The sequence below is a fragment of the Pinus tabuliformis genome, chromosome 2_1 (assembly GCF_031772625.1).
Source record: "Pinus tabuliformis cultivar Carrire ecotype Pingquan chromosome 2_1, CPIR1, whole genome shotgun sequence".
NCBI classification, from domain to species: Eukaryota; Viridiplantae; Streptophyta; class Pinopsida; order Pinales; family Pinaceae; genus Pinus; species Pinus tabuliformis.
In genome coordinates, this window is record NC_142299.1 from 944,207,316 (window position 1) to 944,230,900 (window position 23,585).

Below are 23,585 nucleotides of genomic sequence, written 5' to 3' on the forward strand. Positions count from 1 at the left end.
ATACCCCCTGTTCTTGATTTTTTGTAGGTTGCTAAGCTCTCAGGCTTTGTCAGTCTATCCCTTTACTCCGCCCTTCAGTACCTCTGTGAAAGAGTACGATTGATCTTCCTGAAGCCCTAGCCTGTGGTCCAGGTACTTTCATGCTGCTATAACAACGTATTGGATGATTCCCCAAGTTACCCTTAAGTGTTTTGTTTATCTTACTAAACAATCACAGTTAGCACCACGTAAAAATATATTCTTACTTGCGTTCAATTAACCAACATAATTACATACATTCACGCATCACATAAGCATTGTAAATGAAATCCATACACATTAGCACAAGATGTATTAATGGGAAATAAATACACAAAATTTGTAGAATTCTTCTCTTCATTGATATCTTCAGATTATTAAAGACTCTATTTGCCTTGCACACACGGTTGTAGGGGTCCGTGCTCTCAGCTATGGACTTCCACCCTAGGCCTCTGCACACTCAGTTGCAGAGCCTCTACCTATGCTATGACCTGAAATTTATACCTCTCTAAAGACTTCCTCCTTATCACTTAAGACTTCTTCACCTCTAAAAGTTTACTTACTTAGCTCTTTTTATACAATCCCATGGTCCAGCGACTGTGTACTTTTCTCAGCATACTTGCACCAGGGAACCCAGGATTTGAGCCACTTTTGTAGCCTAGAATCTCAACTTTTGCCCATAACTTTCTACAACCTTCAGAATCCATCAAAGGCATGATAACAATGTTGATAAATCAAAAAACAGCTTGAGGACTAGGCTTAAGCATTCCCAACTGGGAATGACGTTCTGTCAAACACTTGGCATCAATGACACCTACAGGTCTACGATACAATACAAAGCATAAATGGCTAAAATAAATTATGAAAAATAACTGTAAAGGTCACCTCCTTCTCCATTAAGCTATTATATCATCAATTATCTTTCGCATCCATCCATTTAACAATTACAAGTAAATACATGAAATAACCATGACATGAACCAGTGATTTAACCATGCTTATAACCAACATAAAACCATATAAATATCAAACATATGACAACAATTAAATCCACATATAAACCAATGAAAAACTAAGAGAAATTAGCTTTTATTAATAATAGGCAAATCCATCCAAGTTCAGGACTTCCACGTACCACCCGACCATAGACATGACTAAACAAAATCCCTCTTTTAGCCAATCAGCCCTATTCCATATTCCAAGAATGAATATGGGATCTCATAGAACAACCAATCCAAGAACAGCCAAGGGAATCCAAACCCTAAACCACCTCCACCCTCACCAAACCATGATCACACCAAAACCAGTGCTCCGATCACAACCAAACCAAACCTGGAATTTCATTCGGAATCCATCACTATCCTTGAGGAATTTTCCATCTCTTTGTCTCTTAGGATTTACCACAATCCAATCCCAAATCAGTACACCCTAAACGAAGACCATTCTCTCAAGATTTACCGCAATCCAAACCTGGATCACTAGGCCATAAACCGAGACTTCTCCCTCATAATTTTCCATGTATCATGCGAAAACTAGTCAATGGATTCCTAGGCCTTTAGGATGAACCTTGAGATCATGTCCACCTTAGATTCCAAATCCATCCAGAAAACCAAAGTTCAAATCCAAGATAAACTTCCCATTATACCATGGCATCCGGAAAAAGGCAAGGCTTCTACAGGCGTTCTTTGAAGCAGGACAAGTAAGGAAGCAGTGGTGAGATTCTGTCAAAGGGGAAAGGAAACAAGCAAGGAGCCAAGCGAAAGACTGAGATTGGTACTCTCTTCTTCTTTCTCATCTATCTCTTATAAAGGAAAACACATGTAACTTTAGTTCGTTTGTTTCTAAGATAGCTACCCGTCTTAGTGGGACTAGTAGTTCTGAATAGACACTAGTTTTCCCGGTAACAAAATGGCGACTCTGCTAGGGAGCGATTAGTTTTATTTCTTGTCTCTATTTTTTTTATTCATAAACCATAGATGGAGCCTGAAGTTAAGCCAGCTAGCCTTAAAACTGCATTTTCTATGCAAGTGCAAAGTACATCAACGCTGCTCAGTCAATCCTCGGGTTTGTTTATGAACTGAACAATTGACTTGCAAGCATCCTAAGTGCCCTAGAGGTAGCTCAAGTAACCTCATTAGATCAGCCCCTATACTTTATGTTTACTGACTATCATTAGCTCGACCTAAATCCCTAAAATAAGCTGCAAACAGTGACAAAAAACCAAGTTAAAGTCTTGTCCCTGGACCATCGCACCTTCTCTTCTTGGCAATCTGGATGCATTGCACCTCCCGTTTGCAGTAGGTGAGATGCATCCCTGTTTCCCTGTGTTACAGGTGCGATGATAAGATATGACTGTTTCTGCCTCCAGATTTTGGTTTTTTCTTCACTGTCTTTAGCTTTATTGAGGAGTTTTGCTGTTTGTGATCAGTAGACCACTGTTGAAACCCCCTTCCTTTGCATCATCCAGAATCCATTGTACAAAGATTTGTGAATGTTTTTATGTATTTTTCGCCATTCAGAGTTCTCATTTACAAAATAGTAGCTTAATCGAATTGTCATCTTTTGATTTGAAAGTGTCGCAAGTGTCATTTTCTCTCAAGGAGAAGAATCCTTCTTTTTCTGATAGTCGATTACACTGTTACTCTTGTATTTGATCTGAATTAATAGTATTTCAAGTCTCGAAAGTAGTTTTATATTCAAAATTGCAAAGTGTCATCTTGTCTCCCTTTTTTTTTTTGAAAAGAAAATCGTTAATACTGTCACTTTGAAAGAAGATATAATTCAGATTTGTACCCAACATTCTTTTTGTCATTCACACATTAAGAAAGTGGAAAACAAATACATGCATGTGCACTTGCATTTACACTGCTTGTTGATTTTGATTTAGGACAGGGCATCTAGTGTGTGCTCTCTGCTCTACGTTGAAAGGATTTCTCTTTCCTTAGCAGCTAGGATTTTGATTGAAAAAAGAAGACTAAACAATTGTTTATCATCTTAAATTGCATATTTAGGAGTTGTATATCTACATCACGCGGTGAACCTTAAAGGCAAACTTCTTAAGAAAGATCAACTGTAAAATAAATTCAATGAACATAAAAACGCTTTGGAACCTAACGCACAACATCTAGAAGTCTAGGCTAGAGACGTATTCCGGTGTCGTAAAGCCTGGTAACTATCGCTTTCATCGTAGGTTGGGAGATTCCTCCTCTTTGAGATGACAAGTGCTAGTACGGACTTGTGCTCCCACATACCGTCGAGTATATATTGGGAGACCATAATAGGCTATATCCTTTATCCTTACGAAGCCGTGTCTGCCGCCCTATCAATCGCAATGCACTGAACACAACATTCAGGAAGATTGATTGTCATACTGTAAAAAGTATTCTACAGTTTTGCGATTGGTTTGGTAATCCCTCCGTCTAGATTTCCAGAGTAGTCTCTCTCATTCCTTTTCAAACTCCTTAAAGGAAAAGGTCCATCTGAGCACTTGTCACTTTAGGCTCATTAAAAATCAAAGGCGACTAGAATCATCTTTAGCTTTTTCTTGACTCTTAAAAATTGAAAAAGAAAGTTGTGTCAAAGAATCTAAAATTTATTTTAATTAGAATAACATCACTGTTCCCTCGTTGATCTTAGTTTGAGAAAATGGAGTCCACCAACCAAGGATTTCCCCTTGGGGGAAATCCTAGTCCTTTCTCCTCTTGGGGAGATGTTGGTGCACCTCATATGGCCATGTTGTCCCTTCCAAGACTAACGATTGGCTTGCTGGTATGGCTTTTCTCAACCTCTGTCATTCAAAGCACCGTGATTCCTGAGCAATCAAATCAACAACTAGATGATACTAGAATTACCCCCCAACCTTCTACCTGGTTTGTTTCTCCCTCTCCTTCTTCCTCTTCACTTGGTGAAGATAGTAAAACTAAAAACCAAGTAACTGAGAAGAAGAAGAAAGGGAAGGAGAAGAAGAAAAAGGAGCCAACGGTAAAAAGGGGCAACCGTACATCGTCTAGCGAAAATCCACACACTCCACCATCCAAACCTACATCTCCATGTGTCATCTGCAAGGGAGACCATTATCATCGAAATTGTCCTTGCATCCCTCGGATCTTAAGGGACTGGTCTCCCCGCTTGCACAATCCAGTGTCGTCAACCTCTGACAATGATGTTTAGAGTACACAGTCAACTAGTGAAAACGAAGTCACCGGACATAAAGGAAAATCTAAATTTCCTTGCAGACCGTGTGAAGGCAATCATGCCCTCCACCATTGTCCCTTCTTGGGTGAAGCTAAAAGAGTCTTGGATAACCATCCTGCATCACCGCATCGACTCCCTCATGAATACAAGAAACTCTTTCTGAGTCCATTGCTAGTTGAAAATCCAACTGATGCACCTTTTTTGTCAATCGAAGCACCTATCATTGAAGATGAACCCTCTGAGTCCACATTGGACCAAAGTCAACAGTTCGAGATGGCAGTCGACCCCATCTTGTCTTCAGAGGATTTACCCTCAGATGATACAGTCACCAAAGAGAATGAGAATGACACTGTTCAAATTCTTTTCGTAAACACAGACTACTATGAACATGGGGGAAATTTACCCGTTCCTTTACCGCAAGAAAGAAATCCGTCAGAGATGTATCTGGCTGTTTATTTGGTCCCACCTCCAAGCAACCTAGGTGTCTCCTTCGATTGGAATCTACTAGGAAGACCTCGTTTACCATCTAATGTACCATTTCAAATCATAGTGCAAACTTACAGAATGGTTATGGTTGTTACCATCATAGATGAAGGGGCTTCTGTGAGTATCCTTTCCTCAACTGCTTGGAAAGTGCTTGGTTCGCCATCGCTTTTGCTTGAGATGCGAAATTTGACAGGCTTCGACAAAGGAACCAGTTGACCGTTAGGAATCCTTCCAAATTTGCCTATAACTTTGAGAAGGAAAACCATTTATTTGAAAATAATTGTAGTACAAGGACATTTAGATTACAATCTACTCCTTGGGCATGACTACATTTATAGCATGGGAGCTATTGTTTCTTCACTCTTTCGAGTGATGTGTTTTTTGCATGTGTTTACTCGCTACTCTTCTTTCTTATAACGTTGGGAGAGGGCTTGATTCTCTTGCTCTGCACATAATCTCTTAGATTATGCTGTAGAATTCTAGAGGAATGTGTCAATCTCGACATAGGTTTTATATTGGATTGTAGAATCCATTTTGTCATGATGTAAAAGGGTTTGAGACCTCAGGAGGAAAAGAAGCTGAGAAGGGCGGTGCTAATAGTAGGGATAGTGAGATTTTTTGGAACAAATCATATCAATTTGGCAAATCTAAACATGCATATTACCAAGGTATGCAAGATATGTACAAAAGCACAAACCCATAAGCCAAAGTAAGAATAGGAAATTAACAAAAAAGACTAGATATCACAAGTATTATCACCCAGGGCACATAGAGTGCCCTAACATCAAGATAGTAGATATTCACATTCATGTTCGTAATGAAATTGTCATCCTTGTTAACATTGGTTTGTTATTGCTTTATCTGGAATTATTGTTGAAGAAATCACTGTGTTCATGAAAGATATCATGAGAGGAAAAATCATTCCCTAAAAACACCAATCTCTAGGACCAAAGCCTCAAAGTTAAGAAGGGACAATAACATATTGTATGCAAGTTAAAAAATGCCTTATATGGACTAAAACAAGCACCTAGATCTTGTTATGAGAAAATTGACAAATTATTCTTTTAGAAATGTTTTAACAAAAATAAAAATGATCCTAATTTGTATATCAAGACAGATAGAAATGGAGATATAGTATTAATCTCTATATATAATAGGGACTAGTGATAAATTGATCAAGGATATAAAAAGGAATCTATCACAAAAATTTGAGATGAAGGATGTTGGACAGATGCACTATTGTCTCGGTCTTGAATTATGGAGAGATGATGGAAGGAACTTAATCACTCAAAGAAAATTTACAAATGAGGTACTAAAGATATTTCATATGAAAGGATGTAAGGTAGTGAGTAGTCCATTGGAACTAAATATCAAACTGAGAAACGATGATGGAACAAAAGAGGTGAATGGAACATTCTATCAACATTTAGTGGGAAGTATAAATTATGTCACTACCACTAGACCTGACATTGCTTATGCAGTAAGGAAATTTAGTCAATTCATGGCTAAGCCTCATGAAATCCTATTGGATAGCTGCAAAAAGGGTCCCTCAATATTTAAAGAGAACTATAAATTTTGGTATTGAATATGCTAATGATTGTAATTTTGAATTGATAGTTCATTCTAATTCTGATTGGGCCAGTAATCCAAATGACAAGAAATCCACTAATGTATATGTGTTCAATATAGGATCAGGAGTTATATCATGGAGCAGTAAGAAACAAGCAACAATTTCCTTGTCATCAAATGAAGCATAGAATAAAGCATTATGTAGTGCCAATTTTGAGGCTATATGGCTCGAAAGGATACTTGAAGATGTTAGTGAAGGTCAACAAGAACCTAGAGTGATCAGATGTGATAATCAAAGAAGCATCAAATTGGCGAACAATCCTGTATGTCATGCAAAGTCAAAGCTTATAGACACACAATATCATTTTATAAGAGAAAAGGTCCAATCAAAGGAAATAGACTTAATATATTGTAATATAAATGAGAATGTAGCTGACATATTCACTAAGCCTCTTGGGAAGGCCAAATTTGAGTTTTGTAGAAGTAAGTTATGTGTGGAAGAAAATCCAGATTATGTTGTAAACCTAGCTGAGACTTAGACAAACGGGCATGCCAATTAAGAGTATGTTTATGTCTTATGTATTGTGTTATAGGGTATTTTGTGTGTTGTAATTAAGGGGGAGTGTTGGATAAATAGTAATTCCAACCTACCACATTAAATGCACCAGGAAATTTGCCTCAGTGTTTCTAGAGATTTCCTTACCTTCTTGAAGAAGCCATTACCACCGACATTCTAGGCTATCAAGAATCTTCTTCTCTATGTATAAATTTCACTCGTTCACGATAAAATGATCAACTTCTGTTAAGTCTGCATTACCCTGATTGTTATCTTATAACTATTGATTCCCATAGGGGCTACTCGAGCAGCGACATGCAAAAACCTTGGAACTAGTACTTATAAGGCTTGTGTCATGTCAGTAATAGAGATATGTGCACTCATGCTAGAATTTACAACAGAAGATATGACTCTATCATTTGGGTAAATTAAAGAGTGTGGGAGATCAAATGGTAGTTTGGGATATCATCTATTTTCTTTGTTCCAACTAAAGTATGATTTTATTTTCAAGTTACTCTTGTGTATGTTTGCAACCTCCTATGTTTCCTCATGAAACTTCTACTAAATCTCTTGAGGAAGGTCTCTTGTACTACTCTTTTTTATTTTTCTCTATATTTTTATCACCTTGTGGGAGATCGAATGGCAAACTGGGGTACTTCTACCTCCACACTGTTTATTTTTGTCACAACACTTAGGATGGTCCCTGTTTATTGTTATACATTTTATCATCCTGTAAGGACTCGAATAATAGTCTAGATCTACTTGAGTTTTTTGGATCCAGGGGAAAAATGTAATTGCTTTGCAATAAAGTAGTATAAATCTATTTTTTTTGATAGAAAAATAAATAAAATAAATAAATAAAATTAATGAGTAATCAAATTTTGAAACTCTCAAATTTAATAAATTCAATTTGTATGAAAATGTAAGCAACTATTAAATAATTAAAATTCATTTAGAAAATTAATCAATAATTAACTGTTAAAATTATCAATTTGAGTAAATCTAATTTTGATAAAGTGTTTCTCCTAACTTTAATAAACTTAACTTTAAGTAACTTTAGAATAAGTACTAAACAATATAAAAATGGTAAAAAGTATTAATTTATTATATGTTATGTGTAATTGATAGGTTACATATTTTTTTGTATAATTTAAGAAATAAGAAATAATTATTTAAAAATAATTTTACTAATTAGGAGTGGTACGAGTAGGGTCTTTTATGGTTTTGAGTAATCAAATGTTTAGGGTATTTATGAGTTTTACGGAAGATTATAAATAATTATGCATAAGTTTATGGTTTAGAACAAGACATTCTTCTCACCAAATAATTCTAGGTTATTTTTTTTGTTGTGTTGGGTCACTTCTTTTAATAATTTAGTATTTGGCTAAAGGATCTTCCTCTAAAGCCAAAGTTCTAAATAATCTCTTGAATCATATTAAGAAGGTTATTATAAAGAATTGTTTTAAGCACATTCTAATGGATAATAACCGAGAAGTAGATCAATGTGCCTACCAAAGTTTCAATTTGAAGTTTGTAGAGTTGATGCTTAATGGTAAATTAAGACCATCCTCAATCCCTTAGTGGATTAATAATGATCTTATATTTGAATATAAACTAGCACAACCACATTAATAAATGTGGTTGATAAACATTGATAGGCCCATATCAAGCACATATATCAATTATCAATAATATTAAGAATTAATGTTATTATCAATACTATTAATATAAATATAAGAACCATATTAATAATAATTAATATTGTATTATTACTATTATATTTAATAATAATTATTATTATATTATTAATATGATGATGATGATGATGATGATGATGATGATGAAATAAACATTTCATAAAAATCAAACAACAATTTAAATGTAGTTGATAGGAAATTTAACGTTAAACACTCCACCAAAACACAATTATTAAATGCTATCCTCTTCCAAAACACATCGAGATCGATGACAAAAGTTGCATCAATTCAAATCAACAAGATACTGATCATGATCATTCACGCTTTCCAACCAATCCCTTCTCGCATTGTCTTGCATTTTTTTACAAAGTTGAAAAGAAAAAGGCAATGAAATCTGCAAACCATCTATTGATTTCACTCTTGATATAGTTGTAAATGTCAGAGGAGTAATATTAAACCCTAAGATAAATATTTTTCACGGTGCGATGTTGGAATATGGTTGACCATGATTCATTTTCATATTGAGACAATGTTTGTCATAATGTGATGTTGTATAATGGTTGAACATCGTTGACCATGGTTAGTCTCCATATTAAGACAACCTTTGTCACAATGCAATGTTGGAACATGGTTGACCATGGATGACCATGGTTGTGATAATGTGAAGTTGGACCAAGAGATAGTCTTTCTCACAATGTGACCAAGGTTGACCATGGTTGACCACGATTGAACCCAAAGGTATTATAAACCCAAGAGAATATTATTAAACCCAAGGGATTAATATTATGAATGCAAGGTATATAAACCCTAAAGGGATTGATATTATAAACCACAAGGATTAATACTAAAAACCCAAAGGATTAAAAGCCCAGTAATTGAAAATATAATCCCAAGGGAATAATATTAAACCCAAGGGAATAATAAACACAAGGGATTATAAACTCAAGGGAATAATATTAAACACAAGGGGTAAACATTATAAACACAAGGAATATAAACTCTAAGATAAATATTATAAACCCAAAGATAGATATTTGTCACAATGCGACATTGGAATACAGTTGACCATGAATGATTTTCATATTGAGACAACATTTGCCGCAAAGTGACTTTGGATAATGACTAGTCATCGTTGGCCATGGTTGATCTCCATATTGAGATAATCTGTGTCACAATACGATGTTGGACCATGGTTGTGACAATGTGACACTGGACCAAGAGACAGTGTTTTTCACAATGTCACCATGGTTATTGACCATGATTGACCATGGTTGACCATGGTTGATACAACCTTTGTCACAATGCAGCATTGGAGGTTAACTATGGTTGATTTTCATATTGAGACAATGCTTGTGACAATGCAACATTGGTTGATTTTCATAATGAGAAAATATTTATCGCAATGTGGCATTGGACCATGGTTGACCATGATTATAAACCCAATGGATTTACATTAAACCTAAAGATTAATATTATAAACCCTATGAATAACATTATACATTAGTAATATGAAGCCTTAGATTAATGAACACTATAAATTATTATTTTATAGACTTTTTAATAAAACAAAAATTCAAAATATAGTGGAAAATCTTAAAAATAAATGAATAATAGATAATGAATTTTTCACAAATAAATTCATACAAAACAGAATGAAATGAAATAAGCATTTGTAAATTCATAAACTCAATTACTATAATCTCATTTGAATATATTAAATTTTTTTTTAAATATATCATGTGAAACACTATTGATGGAATTTTAAATCTATAAATTTATAATTTTTTTAATGTATGATATTATTTCAAAAATTGATTAAATAATAAAAAACACCCAATTTCGTATTTTTACTTCATTTATTTTACTTATAATCAATTTACAATATAATGCATTTCAAATGTTAAAAATAAAAATACATTTTAAAACATCAACCATAATTTATTAACCATGGAGGAACTTATAATGGAAGTTATTAATATAAACAATGTACTTCATAAGTAAAATATTCCAATGCATATTAAACAAAATACTTCAATGTCAACTAATATGTAGAATGAAAAGAAATAAATTTTCATGGTTAATTTCTTTTTAAGCATTTCATGTTATTATTTTATATTTGAGCTAATTTTTTTGTCAATTTTATCTTTGAGGTGCAATTGTTTTTTTCAAACTTCGCATTTAAAAGAAATTACACAAGAAGAAATTATATCACTCTGAACACTTCTTAGATTTGTGACTAAAATAGATCAATACTGATGTTTAAAGAAAAAATTAATAAGGTCAACCTGGAATTTGAAAATTTGTTATTGAATGATTGCTAATTACTTTTAGAGCACAAATTCGTTCATGCTACTTTACGTAATTCTACACTAAAAACCTAGGATAGAACAAATTCATAGTTGAACTACTTTTATACATATGTATTTGAAAAGTAAAGCAATCTTCTGTATAACACTCCTTCAAATCATTAACATCTAAACTACACTCAGTTACTAAATTTATATCGAACAAATAATTGATCTTGTGGAGATTCGTGGCATAAGCTCGTCAAACCTTGTACTCCTCATTTGTGAGGCGAAACATATTCATCTCGAGAGTCAAGGTCCCGTAAGTCAACCTCGTGATTCAATATCAAATGCCCAAACTTCTCATAGTGGTTTTCCATATTAAATTTTCCACTATCATACACCTATGGCACCGTACAAATATATGGTATACCTTGTTATATATGGTATGGAAAACTTTGTTATTAATCGAAGAAGACGTAGCATTCACAATTCGTAGCCCACATTCTCCTAATGCCATAATGGATGGAATTTATTTTCACCACAGTGAAGACATAGGAAAATACATTGTTATATATTTTCTTATATATATATATATATATATGAATGTTATAAATAATAACGAGGAATCTATCATGGAGGAACTTATTATAATTGGAACAATCTCAAATACCTAAGAAATTGGTTGGTGGTGAGTCACTTGGCACAAATCTATTTTTTTAAATTTATTAAAAGTAATGGACCATGTTTCTAAATAAGAATTTGCTTATATATAAATGAATGTTATGAATAATAATGACGAAATTATCATGGACGAACCTATTAGAATTGGAATAATCTCAAATCCCTAGGAAATTGGTGGGTGGGGAGCCTCTCGCACAAATATAATTTTTTAAATTCATTAAAAGTCAATGCAACCTAATAAACTATGTAATATATTAAAACTATTGGTAAACATTAAGAATAAGCTAATTGGAACAATCTCAAATACCTAAGAAATTGGTTGGTGGTGAGTCACTTGGCACAAATCTATTTTTTTAAATTTATTAAAAGTAATGGACCATGTTTCTAAATAAGAATTTGCTTATATATAAATGAATGTTATGAATAATAATGACGAAATTATCATGGAGGAACCTATTAGAATTGGAATAATCTCAAATCCCTAGGAAATTGGTGGGTGGGGAGCCTCTCGCACAAATATAATTTTTTAAATTCATTAAAAGTCAATGCAACCTAATAAACTATGTAATATATTAAAACTATTGGTAAACATTAAGAATAAGCTTATGCTGAGCATATTCCCTTGAGAATCAATCTACTCCCTCAATTAAAAAAAAAAGTCAACAAACCTCTTTCTATCTAAAGTTCAAGAATTATATTTTGAGGTAGACTATACCTATTGCAAGTTTTGTTTAATTTCCACGCTTTATTGGAAGGTATTCACCTCCAAATACCTATATATACTTAGTATTCCATTATATTCTTTTCTGGAGAACAATTTTTATTAAGGAGTTTATAAATGATATTGAAGATAGAGAAAAATCATAATATAACTATCTATGTATAGAATCAAGACACAAATTTTGCAATTAATACAAATATTTTCATTACTACACACCCATAATAATTTTAAAATAATATTTTATATATTAAAAATTAATTATTAAAATAAAAAATAATACTACATTAATAATAATTATTATTTTATAAGTTATATATAAGTAATATTGAAGTTTTATTGTCGAAACTCACGAGCATTTTTGTTTTAAATATAATAAATTATTATCAATAAAGATGATACATATGATAGTTATTATATATAAGGATGACAAATAGACGTATTAGATGTAAATTAAATAGTTTACATCATGTTTAGTTTTAATAATTTTAATTTCAAATTTTAGTAGACGAGTTGAGATGTTTTACATATGCTTTGAGCATTAATTAATAGAATATTTAAGTTCTTGTGGTTCCTCATTGTATACATATTCAAATATATGTTTAGTATGTGCTTGAATCGCTTACGCTTTGGAGTTTGAATTGCAATAATATAGCTAGCATGTCTCTAAGATATAATGGAGGATGGAGGAATAGCTTGACGTTTATAAAATATTCTCCTTTCCTATATTTTTTTTTTTAATTTTTAAAAAAATATTATATATATATATGTAAATGTAAATGGAAAATTTTTTAAAATATAAAAAAAATTACAATTTTTATTATATTTTTTCAAAATTTTACGGGTTTTATTTTACTAGCTAATTGCTAAAATAATTTTATTAACCAGAAATATTAAGGAAAGTGATATTCGAAGATTTTCAAACTCAAAAGTTAACGACTCCTAGGAATAAGAGGAATTGGACAGAGCATAAGTTAACGACTGTTAGGAATAAGAGGAATTGAACCGAGCATAATGGTTAGTTTCAAAGTGATCTAGTTCCTTTTTGTAGATGACATTGCCTTTTCGCACGGTGGCCAGCCAATATTGAATATACCACTAATTTTACTCGGGGTCATTCATGAATTTAATGGTCGCATTCTTATCTTCGTGACAATTAGGAGAACAATTCCTCATATCTAAGTGGATGAACTAGTTGAGATTAATAGTCTCACCATGGCTGGGGTCAGCCAAAATATGTCCACTACTTTATATTAAAAATAATAATTGTAAACATATGTTTTATAATATTATATTATTTTTTATTTTTACTATGCTGATAGGCATGTTTATTTTGGAATAGAACTTTCAGAATTTTAATTTAATTTTCAATAATTATTACAGTTGTGATTTAATCTCCATACAACATCTTAAAATATTCTTAATAGTATGCACAAATCAAAGGCTAAGATTTATTTCCCCAATGAATTATGGGTTTCTTTCCTTTTTAATTAAATTTATTAATTAAAAAATGTCATATGGACAAGTGTCATATGAGTTAGTTATAATTTTCTAGGCATAGGGCATTGATAAGCACAATATTAACCTATGATATTCTAAAAAACCATATTTATTATTATTTTTTTGTGAATTTTTAATTTTAATAATTTGAAATATATTATAAAATAAATACTTATTAATTGATATATATTAATATTTGTTATCTTGCTCACAAAAAGTACCAATATTGAGTAAGTCCCTTAATACCCATTAATTGTTATTAGTCCCTGCCATCTGGTAATGGTCAAGGACTATAGTAATCGAAATGGTAGTTATAAGCATTAGTTTCAACGATTCATTATTACAAATAAGACTAATAAACAATGTTTTTAGATTTAAGTGTATTTTCAACAACACAAGTTTTCTTAGACATCTTATTTGGCCTCTTCTCGAGGCCAGAGGCTATAACCATATAATATAATCAACCTTTTCCTTCGCATTTCCTTTGCATTATGAAATTAGGAAACTAATGCTAGCATTACCTAAAAGCATTAAATGTTAAGATTTAATGACTTTCCTGTTGAATATATATTATTTTCTAGCAAGGGACTATATCTTGGCTATGCTAAGTGCACACCATGCACCTTCACACCATGCATTGTTGTCTTATAACTTCCACCTACACACCATGCATTTCCACCTATACTTTATAGTCCCAGTTTCGTGTAATGCTTCAGATGGATAGGCCTCAGGCGGCAGCTTCTTCAGGTGCCCAGACTTTAGGAAATTGAATTAGGAACTATGGTCTAATGTTATAGTTCCCGGCCTTCACTTTTCCTATTCTTCAGTCTCCCTGTTCTTCAATCTTATTCATGGGGATAGGCTTCAGGTGGCAGCTTCTTCAGGTGCCCAGGCTAGCTTCTTCAGGTGCCTAGGCTTCAGGGCTTCAGGCAATTGAATGAGGAACATCAATCAACCTGCATAGCTTCATCAATCGACCTGCACAGCTTCATGAGGTATATTTCAGAAAATAATATAAATTACAAATTTTGAAATAAATTTAAACTACGATAAACAATAAGTAGCAATAATTAATTCAAGTTGTTAAGAAATTTCTCATAAAGTGGTGGTTATTGAATAGAGCTCCAAATTTTTCTTACTTGCAAATTTCAGAATTTTTGAAATGATCAGATGTTTTGAATCATTTCAAAGACCAAATTGGGCAGTTTGATTGCACTGCTAGTCAGATAGAGGATGAGATGAGAGTTGTATTTAATCAGAGTTGTATTTAATTTATATAGGGATTTTCTCATTGCCTTTCTAGGAGAGAAAGTCATGGTCAAGGCTAAAACTTTCACTCAAACTTTCACTATGAAATATTTAAAAGAAGCAGAACTCTGGGAAGATTTGGCATTTTGGAAATGGGAGTTTCGGAAGCATTTGGAAAACCCTGTAGCATAATCCAGTGCTATTATCCAACTTATTGATTGTGCTAAATTTTCTGTTTTTTTAGTGACATTGGCATTTGAGAATTACCCCATTATCAATTATCATTTTTCATTTTTCATCTGGAAATTAATATATCAAAGTCATATCCAAGATTACAATCTTCTTTCACGTATTATCTATGAAAAAAAAATAGATCAGCTACAATGGTTGCTGCATAAAAAAAAAAATAGATCAACTACAATGACTGCTGCATGAAACGTTTTATCTACTTAAAAGATTAGGATGGAAATTAAAATTTCAAGTCCATTGATTGGGTCAATTATTTTCGCTGGACTAATCCTAAATTTATATTTTTACATGGATTTGCATTTCTTATATACCAAAAGCTACTTATTTTATATTTATCACCCTTTGTTCAAACAATTACAGTAGTTACATTAATTTCTAGTTTTCTTACAATATCTGGTAGACTTATTAGAATGAAATTCTTGGTTTCATATTCAAGTAGAGCCCATAAAATAGTATCAACTACGATATCTATTTAAAAACACAATTCAAGGAATCTCTGGTGAAATTAATTCTTTTAATTATTTCTCACAGTTTCGTATCACCGACAATCTTTATTATGGGGAGTACTAGGTTGATAGATATCATACCAATAATTGGATACCATAGAGGTATGGTACAATCAATGCCTTTATTTGTCACAATGTATCTGTATATTAAGAGAAATTGCTAATTAGAAAAAACAACACTCTGTTGAATACTTGTTTAGAGAATTGAGAATTATGTTTGTTCATTTCTCTACTTGGACTGAAGCAAAACATCAAACAAGACATCAAAGACTAAAACAAAACATCAAACAAGACATCAAAGAGTGAGGCATTAAAAAAAAGTTGTAGAATTTCGTACAGATACTTCTTTGATTCAACAATTTGTCTAATGTCAAGATTTTCCTCAATGAAGGTGCTGTGTCGGGTCCACTGCCTTCTGGGTCACGATGTCTGCTGGTCCTTCTCCTTCCTCACCAAATAGCCAAAACATATAAAAAGTCACATCATCAGGTTGCATTTTTGTGCAAGGATTCCCATTAATAGTTTCATCATATGTATCATCGTGCATGGCCTCGTGTTGCTCCTTAGGTGAAAGGCCTTTCCTAGTTGACACTCAGTTGATAGTGTGCGCTAGGATGTTGAGACATTATCAGGCAAGCCCTACACCTCAGGGGAGTGATGCCCAAGGGGAGGCACAATGGGACAAGAACGATTGCTCACCTGACATAGGCAAGTTAGGAGGGAAATACCAGCCACTGGGGAATGCCTGCAGATACACCGTGAGGCTAGAACCATTAGACCTGTTTAAGGCAAATGAAACACAAAATATAATCAAAAGTTATGATTGTTGAAATCTGTGATTGAGAACTTCAATAGAGTGCTTATCCAAAGCTTCCCTCAGAAGATTCGTGCCTTGTAGAGGCCGCTAAAACTCAGTTCTCTAACTAAATAGTTTTGTGGAATATTCTCAAAAGTGACAAGTGGGCTGCATGCAAGCTCAGGGGACTATGCAAGCTCAAAGGACTATTCAACAGACTAATCGGACTACACAACGACATATTTTCGATGTGCTCTACTCACATACCAATTTTAGTAAAACACATGTATTTATATGACGTGGCGGTGGAATTGTAAAACCAGTTCCTATTCTAGGAATGCGTGGAAATATTGTTAATTACGACCACTGTTCAATCACATGAAATTTAGCAGGGGATTAAAAGTTTCATAGTTATTTTATATTAATGCGTGGAAATAAAAAAGATATAGGCATATTATACTACCTATTTCCGTGTGAGAAATGCTATCACCCTTTCTTGTGCAGCGCAAGATTCTCTAGTTGCCCATTAAACGATTTTTCCTCTTCTCTTCTTGATGGAATTTACGCTCAAGGGAGAATGGGTTGGAGTACTTGATATTCAATTTTGTGGAGAGTTAATACTATTTACAACAGAGTATAAGAAAACCCCATGAAGCAGCTTCGTACGACCACTTTTGCTGAAACTACGCTCAAGGGAGAATGGGTCAGATCCTTACTTCAAATCTATTGAAGAAATTAACATCAAACCCTTCATGTTTTCCTACCCTACGGTACTTGGTACTTGATATTCGATTATCTATTTATAGAAGAGTACAAAAAAACCCCATGAAGCAGCCCCACACGACCACTTCTACTGAAACGGTCACCACAAACATCACCCATACAATGTGCACTCAAATCACCATCATAGCCACAGACACTATTGGAATTGCAAGAACCAGAATTAATAGGTACAGTCAGGTTTCATCGAAAAAGTACCTCTTTAATTTCTAGAATCAATCTCACAGTTTTCAAGATCCTCTGTTAAAGTTCTCGCGATCTAAGCTAAAGGTTATGGCTGTTAAGGCACCCAACGGAATTCGAATAGTTAATATGAAAAATGGGGATACAAGTGTAATACATGCATATGAGGTCACAGATGGCACACTACATGATCCATCCTCGCCACATGATCCATCTTCGGTGTTGTCAGCTATAATACGCCTAATGGGATGTAAAAATAATAATCTAAATTTAATATTTGACGTTGAGAAATCCTGATCTATACTCACTAAAATATAATCCAAATTATGCATCGACAAAACACTTTAATTTTTTCTATTATTACTCTCTTTATGGAACCTTTGACTGCCTGAGTTGTTAGCTTGTTACATGCTCTAGGGTATTTGGTTCATGACAATTTGGATTGACTCTAATTTCTTACAATGTCAAGATCTAGGCAGTTGTGGATCAAAAGTTGGACTGACGTTAATTTTTTACTCTGTCATGGCTTTAATGGTGGACAGGTTGTGTAAATAGTTTAGACTTCATTGTGCACGATCTTTACATTATAGTGGTTGGTTCTCATATAGTTCAATTGATTGAGAGATATATTGGGCCTGTAATGCGGGTGCAAATGCCAGATATTTTGCTCGTAAAGCGTTTTGTAATAGGTTATACCGAGCTTACACCCTAGGTCTTTGACATTGGACATCTAAAATGTACTGACTCGTTTTTGGGATAAGATAGGTTAAAAATAAATAAAAACAAAGAAAAGGCAAAAAAATGGCCATAAAGGGGTGTTGTTTCAGCATATAAGTAAAATACATTATATTTTCCTTTATTTTTCTGTAATTTCACCACTTTTTTGGGATAAATTTGTCATCAACGAGAGTTTTATATTTGAATGTTGGTTGAGATGTGGCTTATTAATGGTAAGTGACCCTGAGGTTTTCATTCAGAAAATGGATAGGGTTTCAACATTGGTAGATGTTGTTGATTAAATGGAGGAGTTTCCACAGCGTATTAATAATCTCTATATCGAGCTCGTGTCTATCTTCTTCAACTTGAGGTCCTTGTACTCAGACTACCGCGAATTTCTTAACGAGGTTTGTTGCTTAGTCCAGAATTAAAGACAGCCAAGCAAACACTACCATCACGCTGATTCCGTCGAGTGAAAACAAAAAATAATTATCTGTAAGTGGCACATAAGGCTTGTAATGGCATCATGTGACATGTACAGTCCTCGAGGCAGTGCACTTGGGATCTGCAAGTTGAACAGAAAATACCAAAATACATCAGATAATTACAAAAATGAGAGCAATTAGACACCACATCTAGCATAAAGCCTTTTTGTATTAAGTGGCATACAACTGCCTATGATTGTCTTCCCCAAAATTTTATGGATCCTCTTTTGTTTATCACAGTGAAATGTCACATGTTCCATTAAATCTCCTTCTGTACACAAGTTTCAATGGTTTTGTGTGATCATGTCTCGTTTTTGGATTGCTTGTAATCTATTTTAGGTATGAATGTAATCGCTGAGGAAGATAATCGCTTCTAATATCCTTTATGTTAGAAATTCAGGTGGACGTGAGGACAAGAGAAGGGAAGGCGCTAAACATCCACATGTTCTGTTGTAGATGCCCGAGTTACTTCTATCCACAATCAAGGTTCTGGATGTACTTCGTCATGCACCTCATAGCTACCAAATTCGTCTATATCAGAGAAAAAAATATGGAAATTCAGGAATTCGATTCGTACATCAAATAATTCGATGAAAATTCGATTCGGTTCATGTAGCTTCGCTTATATTTGGTTCATGTAGATACGGTTTTTAGTTTATTGCAGGGATTTATTAATTTATGTCTGAGAATAGTAAGTGCAATGATCCCTGAGCACAAAATAGATAGTTGCGGAATCACAGGTAGGAAATGGAAAGGTTGCCGGATTGAGAAAAATTCTGAGTTTTAAAATTTAGTGTTGTTTCAAAGAGTTTAAAAAGCTAAGAAAACAAGGAAATAAATAATTTGAGCAAAATCTTGAAAATATAATGGCAGGGTCACATGTAAGAAATGGAAAGGTTGCCAGAGTGAGAAAATTTCTTAGTTTTAAGTTTCAGTGTTGTCTCACAGAGTTTAAAAAGCTGAGATAACAAGTAAAGAAATAATAGAAAACAGAACAAGGAAAGAAATAATTAATTGAAGAGTAATTTTATAATAATTAATTGATTTTTTAAATATTATAAAAATAAGTTTTGAATATTTAATTTATAAATATGTATTAATTATAAAAGATTTTAGATGAAATTTGAAATTAAAGAGAGATAGTTTTGAGTTGTGAATATTTAATTTTTAAATAAATATTAATTAAAAAAAAATTCAGATTTGAAAGTAAGATGGAATTTTGAAATTTGAAAAGAGAAATTTGGGAAATAAGACAAGTGTGGTTATCATTTTGGTAAGTAAAAGGTAATTTCAAAATTGTTTATATTGATTAAAATTATTAAAAATTATTTAAATTTCAAATGTTTATGATATATACTCTCGATTTTTTTCAGAATTCAAAAATTCTCATCCGAATTCAAATTCGAATTTGGTAACTATGGTGCGCCTAATAAAGAAGCTATAAGCTGCCTCAATGGATTTGCACTAGATGTATATCAAGCTGAGGTAACGAAATATTTCAATTGATTTTGAATTACTCTAACTCTGTTGTTTTACACAAGTCATGAGCAATCCATATGGGGCGATGTTACAGCCGAGCAGATCAAAGCCTTGTTGCTGGATACTAAAGGATATCAAGGCGGACTGTGGCAAAAGAGAGTAGCTGCGCTTCTTCAACTTCATTTTCGGGTGAAAACCGTAATATTCTTTCACTCAGGTTTCATGTCATAATCCGTCTGATTCCCATAACGTTAGATTTTCCGAGGGGCCGCTGTTATACAAGATTCCAAGAAGGTTAGATTTAACTTTTGGGATTTCAAACAATTTTAATTTTTTTTATTTTTTTTGAATTTTGGTCATCCAAGTTATTGCATTGTTTTAGAGATCCTATAAAGTGCTGTGAGACTGATAATGGCGATCGTTCTGTTATATTTAAATATTTATGTAAAACGCAATCGAGTTATATCTATATAGATATTTAATTTATAGACTGAAATCTTATCAATGTTTTCATTATTATCAATGTTTTCATTATTCCCATGCGAGAGTTAGTAGAAATGGCACTGGAGAATCAATACCAATTAAATGTGACATATAATTTATTTCAAGTCTAAAATGAAACGCAGACTACTTTATGAACTATTCCAAACATATAACTTACAAACCTTAACATATATATATATATATATATATATATATATATATATATATTAAGAATGTTGGATTGATGTTGGTAATGATGATCACACATTGATATCGTAAAAGGTAAACTTTAGTTACTTAGAATTTTAGTTTTATGTTGGAGAAGTATTAAGATATATATGATATTTTGTGAAAAATTGGTTTTCTTTGTATGGCTGTGATGATGATAAACAAGGAGGCTGCGGGGCAACTACTCCCTGCCGTAAGCTCGAGAAGGAAGAATGAGGTAAGAATGGGCCTATGACAGAACTTGCTGCAGCAGCAATGTTGTGAGCAGAGAAAAGGCAATGGGTCCCCCAGAATTTCAGAACACCGCCACTGAGATTCCATTGCATGTTTAGATCTTCTGTTCCAATTTCGAAACCAACTCGTTGATCTATTTTTCACCACATGTTGAGCCACCTAGTGTTTCATTCCATATTTCATCTTATTTGTTTCACTTTGTCAAGTCGCCTAGTTTTTGGGTTTATAACATTTTTTTACGATATTTTCCCAGCCAGATTGAGCAAGCAAGTTGAAGAGCTTAAGCAGCAAATATGGGATAGCCAATGCAATAAATAAATCCCTAACTGGTCCCGCTTGGCATTGCCGTAATTTGTTCACAAACAAAGAACACAACTAATTGGGCATGGTGTCATAGAACTGTTCAGACACGTTGAATTACCTCACTTCTGATGCGGGAGCATGTGGCTCAGAGGGGAAAATCTTCCAAATTATTCCAAAAATCCAAAAAAAATTTACAGGCAAGGGAGTGGGGTCCTTTAGCCTGCAATTTCTATGCTTTCTTAGTTAAAAATAGAATAAATTCTAGCAATAAATCATGCTATTTGTAACTGAGCTTTCAAGCTTTAAATCACCTATAAAGCATGCTTTTCTTTGTATCGGATAAGGACGAGAGGGCCTATCCTTAGTTATAAATAAAATGGTAGCAAAGCTCTCGTGAGACAGAGGAGAGGGGTGGTGCCTTAGTTTTACTTTGGGAAATTTTTATTCTCTCGATGTCTCTTATTTAATGACTCTGTAAATTGCTTGCATAGTTTATTTTATTACGCCTTAATATTGTTGAACGATTCTGATTCCTCACGCTATAATACTATCTATTAATCAATGAAGGTTCCTTTCCTTTCACTCATAGCTATACTACTTTGATTCTTATTTCACTGTGGCGTATATATCTTCTTGGTATAGAAAAAGCGCTTGTAGTTTTCATTAAGTAGCTGTAGCAGCATTGAGAATTCATAACTTAAGTGCTGACCTTATCAGTCCAAGACCATATCGGCATCAAGAAGCTCGTTGAAACTATATTGAGTGCCGCTTTACAAAGCATTCTGGTCCGAACAGAGCATAGCATGATTAAGGCAAATTCCGGATTTAGCGAATTGATATAAATTACAGTATATATTTATCGCTGAGTCCATCATTCGGAGGTGGAGAACTTATTAATTGAACCGACCAGTGACAACTGGAACTGGCGATATATTAAGGCTCTGTTATAATGTATCTGGTCCGTTGAGAACCATCGTTTGAGTGATCGCCGGATGGTATATACATCGGCCAAACCCAACGAAAAGGACGGAGGTATATATAGCCGACTAATATATATATATATATCGACCCTAAAATCGTATAAAGAGAAGAGATATATGTAACCGTCGGTCATAATATAAGAGCCTTTGCCCATGGCAAAAGCTAGCGCCTAACCATCGCCGGTGGAAAAGGAGGTAAGGAAATTCCGTGGGTATATATAACGAAGGCATATATATGTTGCGTGGGCAATTATAATGTGGAGGTATATATAAATAGAAGTCCACGATATGTGAGTCTTTGCCTATTGTAATTTCCATTATGTATTGCGTGGGCATATAGATAAGTGGGTATATATACCGTATGTGCAATCCACAAAAAAGGAATATCGCTTTTAAGCTACCACCAAGAACCACGGTTAATTAGTACAGCATGATATTGGGACTTTGGAAATGAAACATCAGTTTAATGATTGATGCGCCCAGTTCAGAAGAAAGGGAAATTAACCAAGGCATAGAGGAACTTGCTGACAGATTGGGGAAGTTGACTCTAACGCCTGCACCCACGCCATCATTAGTGGTATCAGAGCCCACAACTGACATTGAATTGAATCTCAGGAGCAGAAGAAGGATGGCTTTCAGAGTTGGAAGAGGACGAGGACGTGGTGGAAGAGGACGACCTGCTGCAAATGCTGAACTATTGGAAACAGTGGAGGAGCTGAGGGCTAGAGTGGATGCTTTAACTTCAGATAGAAATATAGATGATGGAGATGTCAGTGAGCCCGAAATTGAAGCTGCTGAAGAGGAGGAAGCTGTACAGGTTACTCCTGAGATGAGATTCTTTCAGTCAGTGTTGAAATCCACAGCCAGGCCATGGAACCAATTAGTACCAGTATATCAAGGAGGATTGAATCCAGAGGAATTGATTGACTGGATCAACAGCATGGAAAAATTCTTCGATTACGAAGAAACAGAGGATGAGAAGAAAGTAAAGTTTGATGTCACCAAGTTAAAAGGCCATGCAGCACTCTGGTGGAATGGTGTGCAGGCAGAAAGGAAGAGACTTGGTAAGCAGCCAATCAAGAACTGGAGCCGAACGGTAGAAAAGTTAAGAGGTAAGTTTCTGCCAAGTAATTATCAGCAAACGTTGTTTAGACAAATGAAAAATCTTAGACAAAGAGCTGTAACAGTAAAAGAGTATACATAAGAGT